A 6,080-nucleotide genomic window follows, 5' to 3' on the forward strand; every position below is an offset into this window, starting at 1 on the left:
AGGTTTTACTTGTAATACTTTGTTAAGTTTGATATGAACTAAGAAAATAGGCTCTTATTATTCTGTGATCTACAATCAAAAAACAAACTTAACAGGATTTCCGACCTTTTTCATCGTTATGTTATGTTATAGTAATAGACTACTATGTTTCGAGGATTAGAATTCTTAAAATAATTTAATACATAAGGTTAGAGAAACACAAATCAATATAATAGTGTTAAACTCGCCAAAGTAAAATAATTTCACAACAAAACTTCCATTGTGAAGACATATGTAGCTTAATAAATATTGCCTCAGGCAATGATCATAAAATGGTTCTTACCTTAAAGAAAAGATATATTGTAGAGCTTTTTCTAGAGAGACTTTTGTATTCTTAAATAAGTAGGTTTTCGATTCTAGTTGGTTGGTCTGTGAGTGCGTTTAAAGCACTCATTTAATCATTTGTTTACAATTCACCCCTACATGTTCCATTGGCAAATAAAGCTCCACAACTAGAATATGAACAGTCCTAGCAACCTTGAGATCCAAGTATGAGAAAAAGTAGATGTTATATAAAACAAGTTGAGTGCAAGAATAAATCACAGTCATAGCTCACTTGTCAGTTTCACAATCCCTAAAAGAGCTTGCCAGTTTTGTTACTTCAAAAATTATTAAAATTATTTATTTTAAAGTGATCATGAAATGCCATATTATCTAGGTACTGAATTAAATACTTAGAAATAGTGACAAAACAAATGGCTCTTCTCTTACAACAGGTTATACATTGGAAGTTATAAGCTAAATATTTCTTAATACTTCCGCAGAATATTAATTGCAGAACGCTGTAGAATTACAAGAGTGTTTAAACAATGCGTTCAAAGCTGAAAGACCAGAAAGTTGAAATTTCATTCAGCAATTTTAATCAGAAAACTTCAGATTGCACCCAAAACATATTTTTCTTTGTACATCCCTCTTTTTGCTGCATTTCCGTGTTATCTCGGTCCCTGTATCAGACAACAATGGCATCCTTAATATGATTTTGCATCCATGAGAATATGCAATGCAATAAAGAATGGTAGAAACATCTTCACATAGTCTCTGTTTTCCTAATAAAGTGTCGAGGCTTAGGATCTGTTTCAAAACAGTAAAAATAGCAAATTCAATCTGCTTGTTATATTACTTTTCTTAATTTATTTATATTTCTTGTTACATTAATTCCTTATCTGTTAAACTAATTTTTCATGTAGTTGGTGGAAGAGACATGAAATGTGATAAGGAAAAAACATTCGTGTAATTATTGATTGTGTGGAATGGCATGAGAAAAACTTTTGGATGAATTTTTAGCAGAGACTTTTATGATGTTACTGCTTGATGGTACCAATAGTGAATAAAAATGTTAGGACAGATAAAGACTGTGTTGACTGTCAGTGGCTCCATGAAAACTGTATTGATTTGGCGCAAATGTGATGTTGCACTTTGTATCTTAGAATGCTCCTGAATCTCACACCACTAAAAACTACTAAAGGACCATGTGGTGTACTGTATTGAAACTATCAGTCGATCTTCTTGTACCTTTCCTAAGTATATATAGAAGTACACAAGTACTAACAATTTAATTTATCTTTATGATGAGAATTTAGCAAATTTGTTTAACAAACATTTGTTGGTAAAGAGTCTTTTTTTGTAAATTATAGATTGTCTATAATATCAAATCAAATATAATAAATAACTAATTACTATGAAAAAATCTCTCTAGTGCCAATGGGTAATAAAAAGAACCTAAGCCAGCTTCTAATTTTTTGTATCCAATCATTAGTTAAGTCATTGACTTGAAGTCCCAATTAATTTTGACGTATGATTTCTCCCCAGATTAGCTTAATGGAAGGGATCAGACCGACAATGAAAGTCTGCCACCGTTCTGTCAACTTACTCTTGTGAGCGCCACCATGCCGACCAGTTTTACCAATGATACTGGAAAGACATAATTGTGGTATGGGTTTGTGATACTATGTTGTTTGCGTGGATTTTCAGGTTCTATAAGCAAAGGACGTAATCCTTTCTATCCTAATATAGGTTTTCCATAGATTACAAATGTGTGGAGAAATCTAGTTTGTTAAGGGAAAAAAATTAATTATTAGGTGAAACAACGCTCACTACCTAATTAGAGCTCAGCATTCGTAATTATTTAGAGCTGTTTTTCGAGTCTTCAGGTCTGTCAGTTTCAGATTGAACACATATAGGACAAAATTATACATTGTAATAAATTACATTTTGTTTTTGGGATTTCAAGAAGCGTTTGTTGTTCAAGATGTTTAATCCATATTATGTAATACCTTATTCGAGCAAATTAACCTCTATTTGGGGGAGCAAACAGCAAGCAGAATGTTGATCCAACCTACAGGGATCCATTGCAATATGGAGGTCTTTGTTATATCTAAAGGTACAGCTTGAAATCTAAAAGCAAAATAGGTTTTGTAATTGTAATAATCAGTGAAAATATAAATTACATTGTAATTACAATAAAGAATTTAATTTATTGCTGCTGGATTGCTGTTATTCATAATACACACTTAACACAATGTTGAGTGTTTAATGCTTGAAGAAGAGCTTTTTCCAATATTTCTTTGTGTTGTAATATTTAGCTATTTAGATTTCTCTTAGGTTCACTTATATTGCCAATTGGTACTTAACAGATGTGAAGTCCTTGTTTTTCAAAATTAACCCTCTGGCTTGCATGCTTTTTTATGCCCGGACTTTAACCACTTAACTGATTGGGTTCTTTATCAAACAGATATCATTTCCACAAGCATCATTATATAGCATGAGAATATAAACATTACACATTTTTTTGATCACCTTGAACTAGTGAAAGAAACGCTGAAACAATTTCAAACTTGGTAGAGAATTAATCTTATAAATATCTTCGCCTTAGAAGTTCCATAACTAGCTTCGTACACTATTTTGTTTCATTATGGTGGCTGATGGCCATTCAGATGTCTACAACTCCCTATTTATTGAGTGTTATGTAATCCTTACTCTCTATATAATTTCCTAAACTTTTTATCATAAAACATTGTTAATATTGAACGGTTTTGAGATATTAATCATGTAAATTCCATAAGAATTTTTCAGTAACCAAGAACTGGTAAAAAAATGTAGAGAGAAGTCCAAAATTGGTACAACAAATTGATCTTGTACATATCTCAGCTGAATTCATTAACCAGTTTTTTGATATATAGGAATCAAATTTTGGAATATCTAATTCTTTCTATTTTTTTAATTATATAAAAAATTAATTAATTAAATTAAATTAATTAATTTTATAGTTTTATATATATATATATATTTATTAATCTTCAATAAGAAATCTTCAAATGTATTAACAGTTTTCTATATTTCGGCTTAAAGCCGTCTTCAGGAAATTACAACATATAAATAGGGCTATAAGAACATAATAAAAATAAAACAAAACATCAACACAGAACATGAAAATTAAGAATGAATTATGTAGAATGGTAAACATATGATTTTAATTTTATAAATTCACTTTGTTGACTAAGTCACCTCAAATTTAATCCACTTGGAAAAATTTTGATTTAGTGACGAGTTGATGGGCTTGTTCCATGGTTCTTAGACTGTTTAAATTTAAATTTTCTGATTAATTTTTTAATTGGTTTTACTGAATATGTTGTTTTCAAAATTTAAATTATGTATTAAACCATGTGTCACTAGAGGTTGCTCTGTCTTCTTATGTTTATATGCATACCTGTGCCCTGTCATCCTTGTTCTAAGAGAATTTATCTTTGAGCCAATATAATCTTTTAGGCATAACTTGCACTGAATTTGGTAAACAATATTATTTGATTCGCATGTTAAGTCTTCAAATATACTGTATGATTTTTTTGTAGAACTACTTGTAAATGTTTTTGAAGTAGAGCACATGTATATATATAAAACCAGCACATCCTAATTATTTATCAATTTAAGGATAACGTCATTGATTACTTTGTAACAACCATTAGAAAATCACAGTTGTTAGGGTATATGGCCGGTATCTTGAATCAGATGGAAGTTTTAAAATTCTCACTGTTTCAAACTATTGCTTGCAATATTACATTCTTGAATATATTTTGGCCTCGTGAAATATATAGTCTGTGGAGAGCCATCATCGTTATAACAGTTGTCAAGCCGAAAAATTATAAAGATACCTAATTACCTATCAGTTTGTTACTCCCAACACACACTAATGAGAGTTTTTTTTAGGCAATAATACTGTCTTAATATTGGGCTGAATTTGGACATAATTATGAGTATTATTGATTTCTGTTTGTGTATTAATTTTTTATTACCATTCATAAAACAAAATCACGAACTAGTGGGTGAAGAAAACAAGGGTCAACTCAAAATTGCGTACCTTAATATGAAGTCCCTCCATACAGTATTTGAAGAGGAGAATGAGGTGCCTCATTTTACACGGTTTTGATTCCATTTTGCACTGTTTTTTCAAAACATGGCTTTAGACCCACCACTCCCTCCCACAACTATTCAATACTAGGGTACTCAATGCTGAGACTTAATAAATGAAAAGATAAAGTTGAAAAACAAAGTAAGGGGAAAGTATTGGAAATTCAGGGACTGTAAAGACTGGGTGGCTATGAGAAAAATCATAAACTGAATAAACTCTAATATGGAGAACAAAGAAAATGATTTAACTAAAAAGCTTGATTCGAATAATAATACAACCAACTTATAATAATACTCTTAAACTAATTACCATTCACCAATTATGGGTATCTATAAACATGCTTTTTAATACTAATTGAATAAAACTATGTACGTAAACTGATCACAGCGGTTTTATTCGTTTGAAATTGATATAAAAAACCCATGTTCCATCACCAGTGACTATGTGGTTTAAAATATGTCTTCACATTCTTCATGGTACTGGAGCTGGTCCCATTCTCTTTGTTTTTGAGTTATTTGGGTACCCAACGGGCACAAAGTCTACGATATCAAGGTTTTTCAGTCAGAAATGTAATACACTAGATGTGTGATTATGGACCATTGATCTTCCTTAACGTTGTTACTGATTTGTTGGTCGATGTCATTGGTAACCACAGGCTATTGGACACTTGCATTTCTTTGCGAACATCAGTTTGTTCTTCTCAAAAGAACTGGCACTATTTTAACTGGAGTACAATTCATAATGTATTCTCCATACACAGAACACAATTTAAGATGAATTCCACCAGTTGCAGTAAAAACAATTGGATGACGCTATTGATCGTCACAGTTGCGGGAGATTCGATTCCGATGGGCTTTTTAACACCAGTTTAGAACACATAGAATGTCATAACAACATTCACTTGAAACTGCCTGATGTGTACTGAATTTAGCTACACAGTGCCACTCAGATTGTGCTGCTACCTTCACTTGTTCAGTATCAGAGGCCTCTGCAACTTACTTTCAGAACGACTCCTATAATTTGTGTTCTACTTGTTTGTTACTAGATTGTGATCACTAGAGCTGAAATTATTGTCAGGGTTAGGCTAAACATCCACCCATTATTCCATATAATGTGTTAGTAAGGTTGTCAGAGGCATTCCATATGGGTGACAGCTTCCTTCCTCAGCCAAATTACCTTTTTCTGTTTCTCCGTACCATCCTCTGGTAATCATGTGTACGAGTAATTTTCAGCAAAGTTACAGCATGCACTTATGGTACTTAATCAAACTTTAGTAATTATAAAATTAGAACGTGTTTAATACAAATATATCACACTTAACTACACCCTCCATGCTGTTGAGTTCTTTGTGGGTTTTTTTATTTCAAAATAGTGTGCTTTAAAGAATTAACGAACATTGCCAAATCAGTTAAAACTATATGTGAATTACTATGTACAAACGCTCTATTTAATAGACTTGTAGTAAACTAATGAATCGTGTCTTAGTGATATTCTTTGTTTTTCTATTCATGTGAAGGAGTTTTCCAATTACATGCGTATCTGAAATATTTTAATCTTTGATGTAAATAGTTAAGTTGTTGTATTTTATTATGTTTTTTTATTTTACTTCTCATTTCAGGCAAAAATTTAATTTTAA

This window comes from Homalodisca vitripennis, unplaced genomic scaffold (assembly GCF_021130785.1).
Source record: "Homalodisca vitripennis isolate AUS2020 unplaced genomic scaffold, UT_GWSS_2.1 ScUCBcl_9699;HRSCAF=18282, whole genome shotgun sequence".
Taxonomy (NCBI): Eukaryota; Metazoa; Arthropoda; class Insecta; order Hemiptera; family Cicadellidae; genus Homalodisca; species Homalodisca vitripennis.